The 8,599-nt window shown below is 41.5% G+C and overlaps 1 protein-coding gene across 13 annotated transcripts in view; it reads left to right on the top strand.

Annotated features, from left to right (window-relative positions):
- LOC114663507 (probable thiopurine S-methyltransferase) overlaps positions 1-8,599 on the top strand; it is a 261,664-nt gene that overhangs the window by 198,738 nt on the left and 54,327 nt on the right. Inside the window, exons 1-2 of one of the 13 annotated variants that reach the window (XM_051935760.1) lie at positions 4,066-4,119; positions 5,551-5,642. The exons of 10 other annotated variants lie outside the window; for them this stretch is intronic. The gene's annotated coding sequence lies outside the window, so the exon portion shown is untranslated. Of the gene's footprint in view, positions 1-4,020; positions 4,120-5,550; positions 5,643-8,599 lie in introns of those variants that run through there. 2 more of the 13 variants (XM_028817279.2, XM_028817278.2) reach the window with 2 other exon arrangements.

The raw sequence follows: 8,599 nt of genomic DNA, 5'->3' as shown, positions 1-8,599 counted from the left end.
TGCAAACGTGCCAGGTAAACCTGAATAATTACGGGTGAGTTTTACTTATATGTTTAAGGGAGTAACATATGTGTGTTTACATGAATTTTTCAGAAGAAGTTATGTATTCAAATTAATTTTGGATTACACTGGTTATTGTAGTTGCCATTATTTTACCTTATAAATATATAGTTGCTGCATTACAGTTTAACAAGTATAAAGCTGTGACTGATAAATTAAAAACTATATATGTAAATATATTGTTGCTATTTCCCAGACATTTCACACCTAATATGCCTTATTTTTACAAAATATTACAGTAATTTTATTAGATTGTGACAACCTTTTAATATTATAAATGTCTGCTATTTTGTTTACTGTTGATAAATATGCTCTTAACAGAATGTGAAATTTGCTGTCCTATTGTATATTTTAAAAAGAAGTTATAGTTTATTCCTTGCCTGGGCAGCTGAGGTTTGCAGTTTTATATCTTCGCTTATATCCACGGTACTTTTAGTATTTTTTAACCAGTTTACTTCTGTTGGTGTGATGTATATAAGTTGGTCTAAAATTACTCAGTTATACTGCAAATCCACCAAATTCACCATGATGGCCATGTGTGCTTGGCCCCAGAAATAAAAAAGATTGATGAAAAACACTGGAGCCAAGGATGTTGAAAACTGCCATGAATACAAAAAAAAAAAATTAACTGACATAAGATTTAAAAATGTGTAAAAGATAGAAAAGAAAAACTTCTGTCATTTTGATTTTCTTGGGGACCCCCTGTGGTTACAGGTTTTGATCAACTCGTCTTTTTAATTGCTCTCCAAGCCTAATTACGCAAGCTGTTATTTCCCAGTTTCTGTGTTTTGGTGTCAATGTAGAAATTACAAAACAAATTACAAAATATTTTTTTATTTAAATATACCAAGGATTTGTGTATGGTATGGGTGTAATTTAGATTTTTTTGTTTTTTAATATTTTCATCATCATCATGGCTATCATTCTGCATTTCTGAGTGTCTTGAATATTTAATCCATTCTTTACTCTTGAACACGTTTCAGCTTTTCATGATTTGCTGTCATTTGCTCAGCTGTGTGCTCTGCTTGTTGTTAATTTCCATTATCATGGGATACAATTATGGGAGCAAACTACAGAGCAAAAGGCAAAATGAATAGAACAACAAAGAATTAAGCATTTAAGTCAACAGCCAAAATACAAATGCAGGTTATGTCTAAATGTCTCTCTGAAAAGCACTGCTGTGCTATTCAAAATGTAGATTAAGAGAAGAGAGGTGGGGAGGGAAAGACAGGTTTATTTAACGAGATCAATTAAAAGTAAAAAAAGATCACCGTTAGCGAAACTGGTTGGACAAAAACCGGCATCCACATGGGGACCCCAGAAATGAGTTTGAGAGCTACTGTCTTACAACCTGCCACTGCTGACACATCGTTGTGCTCAGATTCTTTTAATATCAGTTGCCTTTTAATATTTCTCTTTTTTAAAATGTCTTATTCAGCAGTTTTGTTTTTTTTTACTTTGGTAGGATGCTTGATTCGAGTTCTAAATAAGTACAGTAATGATGTACAGTATAGCTATTTCAGATCGGTCTGTACCTGAACTGTGAGGCAGCAGCACCAATGCCTGCACCACCTTAGCCAAGTGGGTAAACATTAAGATTTTGGCAGTGGAGCTTTTGGTAGAACTAGGAAAGCTCCTTTAATTGCAATCAACTATAATATGTAGTGGGTATGAGTAAGCGTTTATGTCTTCGTTTTGAGTGAACGGAACACAGACAGGTCGCTATTCAGTAGGTCGGTTGTTACTGAGTTTGCTTTCATCGATCATTTGGGAGAGGGATACATGTGGACGGTGCGTAATATTATCCATCCATCCATTTACCAACCCGCTGAATCCGAACACAGGGTCACGGGGGTCTGCTGGAGCCAATCCCAGCCAACACAGGGCACAAGGCAGGAAACAATCCTGGGCAGGGTGCCAACCCACCGCAGGACACACACCCACACACCAAGCACACACTAGGGCCAATTTAGAATCGCCAATCCACCTAACCTGCATGTCTTTGGACTGTGGGAGGAAACCGGAGCGCCCGGAGGAAACCCACGCAGACACGGGGAGAACATGCAAACTCCACGCAGGGAGAACCCGGGAAGCGAACCGGGGTCCCCAGGTCTCCCAACTGCGAGGCAGCAGCGCTACCCACTGCGCCACCGTGCCGCCTGCGTAATATTTCCATTAGAATTTCTAACGAACAATTTAAAAAAATCCAACTTATTTTTAGGAACCACGAACCCAAAAACTTCCATATGGTGTTGATTTACACTAAGAAAAGGGGAGATTGTCCCTTGACCTACTTATCCTGCCTCGCGTACACGTTTTTCCTCCGCAAATCCATTAACTCCACCCTCAATGGAAGGATACGCCCTCAAAAGACGCCACACTGTAATGGAAAGGCATTAAAGGGCGAGTCTGCGTAAGACCGCCTTGTCTCATTTTTATTGGTTCATATGCTCAAAAGACCGCCTCCTGTATATTTTTATTGGCTCTCATACGGCATTCCATAAATGCCAAACGGGACTCTTCTCTGTTGGGTCCTTGAGCAAAACCTTTAACCTGCAATTGCTCCGTCCTGGGTATGACGTTAATCTGCACCCATCCCTGCAGGGAAAAACTTGGGGGTTGGTGGCAGAATTGGCACTCCAGCCACCATAAAAAAAACCTCACACTGGTTCCATTCCATCTGAACTAGTGTGGTGCTGTGGTGTCACCGGTAGCATGTATGTACTCGGGGCCTAATCTGGGATCCTGACTTGGTTTGTGGTGTGGTGGGTGCGGCAATGCGCTGTATCAGTGCGTCCTTCTAACCCCTCTCTCTCTTTCATACGGACAATACAAAAACAGACTCCTTTTAGAGGAAAAAGGGCGTACGCTAAAAGAAGTAAAAAATACTTACTGCAAACTGGATCGGTTCGCGGCTGGGATGGGAATCAGCACCTCCAAATCCGAGACCATGGTCTTCAGCCGAAAAAGGGTGGAATGCCCTCTCAGGGTTGGGAGCGAGATCCTGCCCCAGGTGGAGGAGTTCAAGTACCTCGGGACCTTGTTCACGAGTGAGGGAAGAATGGCGCGTGAGATCGACAGGCAGATCGGTGCGGCATCCGCAGTGATGCGGGCTCTGCATCGGTCTGTCGTGGCGAAAAAGGAGCTGAGCCTCAAGGCAAAGCTCTTAGTTTATCAGTCGATCTACGTTCCTATCCTCACCTATGGTCATGAGCTATAGGTAGTGACCGAAAAAACGAGATCGCGAATACAAGCGGCTGAAATGAGTTTCCTCCGTAGGGTGTCTGGGCTTTCCCTTAAAGATAGGATGAGAAGCTCAGTCATCCAGGAGGGACTCAGAGTAGAGCCGCTGCTCCTCCGCATCGAGAGGAGTCAGATGAGGAGGCTCGGGCATCTGATCAGGATGCCTCCTGGACGCCTCCCTGGTGATGTGTTCCGGGCACGTCTAACCGGGAGGAGGCCCCGGGGAAGACCCAGGACACGCTGGAGGGACTATGTCTCTCGGCTGGCCTGGGAACGCCTTGGGATTCTCCCGGAAGAGCTAGAAGTGGCCGGGGAGAGGGAAGTCTGGGCATCTCTGCTCAAGCTGCTGTCCCCGCGACCCGATCTCAGATAAGCGGAAGAAGATGGATGGATGGTGCTAATACTTTAGATAAATTTCCTATTTGAAAATTTGATATAATTTCAGAACTAACAATTCTGGGAGGAGTTATTGTACAAAAGTGAATTTGGATACGATGGCGACATTGTATAGTGTGAGGTACTCGAATACCCCACGAAGCGAAGTCGAACATGTCGTTAAATGTGTATTTATATGTAATATCAGCCAAAAGTGTTGATGCGTTTCAAGTGTTACTTACTAAAGTCTGTTATGAACAATTTTATTTTCGTATTAATTACAACTTTAGCGTTACGTCTCGCCCCCATTACGTAAGTTCAGGGGGAGGGGGGCAGGCTTGGCACACACCCCTCTCGTTAAGACACTTCTCGCTGTTTCCGTTTGGACTCGATCGGGTGACTCCGCATGCTTGTAGCTTTCGACGAGATTTCCCTGGCACAGTAAGTTCGTTTTCAATGATGCTGTCATTCTTAAAGCGTTTCAAAATGAGCGTCAGCAACCGAGAAATATTACCGCGCTCGCAGGTCTGTGTCTGGACTCCGTTTAGGGGTCTCATGCGGCCAGTGAGCCATGACGGTAGGTCCTCAATTTGCTTTTAGTAGATAAGAAGAGAGTTCTATAAATATTATTATTGTTTTAATAACTAAGTAATATCCGTTGGAGCACGCTGTTGCCCAGGTTCGATGCAAACCATCCGTGTCAGATTCAGCTACGCGATCCCGAACGCTGAGAATGCACATTTCAGGGCAGCCACTCCCGACCTTCAAAAGTTCAGTTCGTTATGTAACTTTCAGAGCACTCTTCATTTTAAGTTAAGAATAAAAGCAGGTGCCTGAAGAATCGTCGCACACTATAATAATAATAATAATAATACATTTTATTTGAAGCGCCTTTCAAAACATTCAAGGTCACTGTACAATCAGGTAAAAAATAAACATTCAATAACTAGAAAATTTAAAATCCAAATAAAACATCAGATAAAACACAAATAACAGTTACAATGAATAAGCAATTTTGAACAAATAAGTTTTAAGATTAGCCTGAAATTGGTGAAGGGTAGTCAAATTCCTTGGCGATTCTAAATTGGCCCTAGTGTGTGCTTGGTGTGTTTGTGTGTGTCCTGCGGTGGGTTGGCACCCTGCCCAGGATTGTTTACTGCCTTGTGCCCTGTGTTGGCTGGGATTGGCTCCAGCAGACCCCCGTGACCCTGTGTTCGGATTCAGCGGGTTGGAAAATGGATGGATGGATAGTCAAATTCCTAACATAAGCAGGTAAAGAGTTCCATAAGGAAGGTGCCGATCTGCTAAATGCGCGATATCCCATCGTAACAAGACGTGCTGGTGGATTATTTAAGTTAATGTAAAAAGAGGATCTGAGCATACGAGAGGGTTTAATGACTTGTAGGAGCTGTGAGAGATATGTGGGGGCAAGATTATGAATGGCCTTATATGTAAGGACTAAAATTTTGTAGTTGACCCTAAACTTTATTGGCAGCCAATGAAGCTGCTGAATAACGGGTGTAATGTGATCAGAATAGGGTGTTTTAGTAATTATACGAGCAGCCGAATTTTGAACAACTTGAAGTTTATGTAGTAACTTTTGAGGCAGACCAAAGAGAAGTGAATTGCAATAGTCCAGGCGGGAAGTGACCAAACTGTTGACTAAAATGGCAGTAGAGTGATTTGACAAAAATGGACGCAAGCGATTAATGTTTCGCAGGTGAAAGTAAGCTGCTCGAGTAACAGAACTGATGTGAGACTGGAAAGACAACGTGCTGTCCAGCATTACACCAAGGCTTTTTATCTGATCAGTACAGGTAACAGAAGTATTGTCTATTAATACTGAGATCTTTGATGCCTTCGCTATTGCAGATTTCGTGCCCATAAGAAGCACCTCAGTTTTATTGGAGTTCAACTGCAAGAAGTTGGAAGATAACCAAGACTTGATCTCAGCAAGGCAATCAGTAAGTGAGGATGGTGGAAGCGATGCAGATGGTGAAGTTGAAATATATAACTGGGTGTCATCTGCGTAACAATGAAAGTTTATCTTCCATTTACGAAAAATGACACCCAAAGGAAGCAGATAAATGATAAACAGCAGGGGGCCAAGGACAGAACCCTGAGGAACCCCAGATACTACAGGAGTGGGAGTGGAGGTACATGTATCCAGCTGAATGAATTGAGTTCTGTCTGTAAGATGTGACTTAAACCAAGTTAACGGAATGTGAGAAATACCAAGTGCAGATCGCCTTTTTAGTGGGGTGAAATGACAGACAGTGTCAAATGCAGCACTGAGGTCAAGAAGAAAAAGGATTGTGATTAGGCCTGAGTCTGCAGCCACTAAAAGATCATTAGTGATCTTAACTAGTGCCGTCTCAGTGCTGTGAAAACGTCGGAAGCCTGACTGGAATGGTTCGTATAAACTGTTAGCAGATAAATACTGATGAAGTTGGGAAGCCACAGTTTTTTCAAGAACCTTTGAAATAAAAGGAAGATTAGAAATTGGTTGGAAATTATTAAAGTCAGTAGGGTCAACCCCAGGTTTTTTCAGTAGGGGGTGAATCACTGCAGTTTTCATAGACTGGTGAACAATTCCGGTGGAAAGTGACAAGTGAATAATTGAAACAACAAGAGGAGCTAGCGAGGGAAGGCAGGCTTTAACCAGAACAGTGGGAATTGGATCCAAGTGACAGGTTGAAGGCTTAGAGCTATTGATGAGATCCATGATTTCTGAGGTGGAAGGAAGCTCAAACATGGAAAATGAATGAGTAGGAGGAGGAAAATCATCAATGGCGGAGTCAATAGCAACAGAGCCTAAATTATAATGTATTGCCTGGATTTTATCATTAAAAAATGTCATTAAGGTGTTACAAAATTCATTAGAAAGGCAGTGCAAGGAAAGAGAGTCTGGGGGACTTGTTAGCGATCTAAGCAGGGAAAAAAGTGTTCCAGAGTTCCCCTTGTTGGAAGAAATTAGGGCAGTAAAATAGGCAGCTTTAGCATGCCGTATGCTGCCCCTATAGTGATGCATATGGCTAAAATACATTTCTTTATGAACATTAAGACCTGTCTTCTTGTACAGCCGTTCCAACTGCCGACCTTTAGATTTTAAAATGCGCAAAGTTGGTGTAAACCATGGGGCAGTGTGTGTAAATGAAACTGATCGGGTTTTGAGTGGGGCTACCGAATTCAAAATGTCAAGAAGTCCTTCGTTATAAAAGTTAACTAAATCTGGCAGAGAAATAGTTTGTAATGATTCCACAAGTATATCAATACCTAATTGAAAATTGCCCATGTTGATATTTTTAAGATTCCTAAAAGTTATTACATGAAGAGGTTTAATGGTGTAGACAGTAAGAGTCATATTAAATGTAAGGAGAAAATGATCTGAAGATGGAAATTCTTCCGCAGTACAGTCATCCGGAGTAAGTCCAGTACAGCAAATCAAATCCAAGATATGTCCTTTGAAATGTGTCGGGGTTTCAATAAACTGCTGAAAGTCAAAGTTATCAAGGCAAGAAATAAAATCTCTGGTCGCCAAGGACTTACTGTTATCCAAATGAATGTTAAAATCACCCATTATTATTATGTTCGAAGATAACGAGGACAAATAAACTAAAAAAGCAGAAAAGTAATTCAGAAACTGTTTGTTGAATTTAGGAGGACGGTAAATAGTTGCAACAATGCTGGGAATAGAGCCAGGTAGTTAAATATATACATGTTAGACCCCCTGCATTCACTGAGGCGTCCCCAGAAATTAACTTGGTTTTGTCTTTTTAATGAGGATGGTTCTTGTAACCAGTGTTTCTCAACCTCGGTCCTGGGGACCCACTGTGGCTGCAGGTTTTTATTCCAACCAGCTTCTGTTTTTAATTGGACTCCTGGGCTAATTAAGTGAACTGTTATCTCCCAAGTTCTGTGTTTTGGGAACAATATAGAAATTAGAAAACTAAGTTTGGTTAAAAAGAAAAAAATATATATATATATTAAAATGTACCAACAAGTTATATGGGAATAATGTATTTTTTTTTCTTTTTAACAATATTTTCATCTTGATTTTCATTCTACTTTTCTAGGTCTTCTAATTGTTTAATTAATCCATTATTTACTAATTAGTGGATCTGATGGTAAAGTAGTTGCAGCCTTTGCTTATTCAGTGTTGTTTGCTAGCATGTCTGCTCTGCTCATTTTTAATTCTCATTAATAAGATACAACAAAGAGGGAAAAACTGCACAGAGAAAGGGCAAAATACAGTGGAACCTCGGGTCACGGCCATAATTCGTTCCAAAACTCTGGTCGCAACCCGATTTGGTCGTGAACCGAAGCAATTTCCCCCATAGGATTGTATGTAAATACAATTAATCCGTTCCAGACCATACGAACTAGGGAGGATTCCCGGACATTTTTCATTCCCATATTCCCAGGAATGAAACTGCTGTAATTCCTGGGAAAACGGGAACGGCCAAGCTCGCATATATAGCGTGTAAAAATCAATCAAGAAATAACAGAGTTATAGTTGAAAATAATTAAGGTGGCGCCATTGTTGCAGCTTGCACTTCATCAGACAACAGCTTTGAACAGCAACTTGAAATTGCAATGTGTCAGTCTGTTCCATCCGCATTATCTGTGCCAAGAAACTTGCCATCACAGGACGATGACAAGAACCTGGATGCATCAGTAAAAGCTGAAATGGCGGTGTTTCAGCGCAACGGCAAGTGCGGGCGTGGTTTAGAACAAGTGTATCAGTATCTGATGATTGTGCCGCCTACTTCAGTGGAGGCAGAGCGTGCTTTCTCAGCAGCTGGCGTACTTCTGCATGAAGGTGTGGTCTCGCACGAAAGACCGCATGCTGGACATGTTCATAATAATAATAATTCATCACATTTATATAGCGCTTTTCTCAGTACTCGAAGCGCTATCC

The sequence above is a fragment of the Erpetoichthys calabaricus genome, chromosome 13 (assembly GCF_900747795.2).
Source record: "Erpetoichthys calabaricus chromosome 13, fErpCal1.3, whole genome shotgun sequence".
Classification (NCBI taxonomy): domain Eukaryota; kingdom Metazoa; phylum Chordata; class Cladistia; order Polypteriformes; family Polypteridae; genus Erpetoichthys; species Erpetoichthys calabaricus.
The sequence above is the reverse complement of the archived record's forward strand: the minus strand, read 5'-3'. Positions and strand labels throughout refer to the sequence as shown.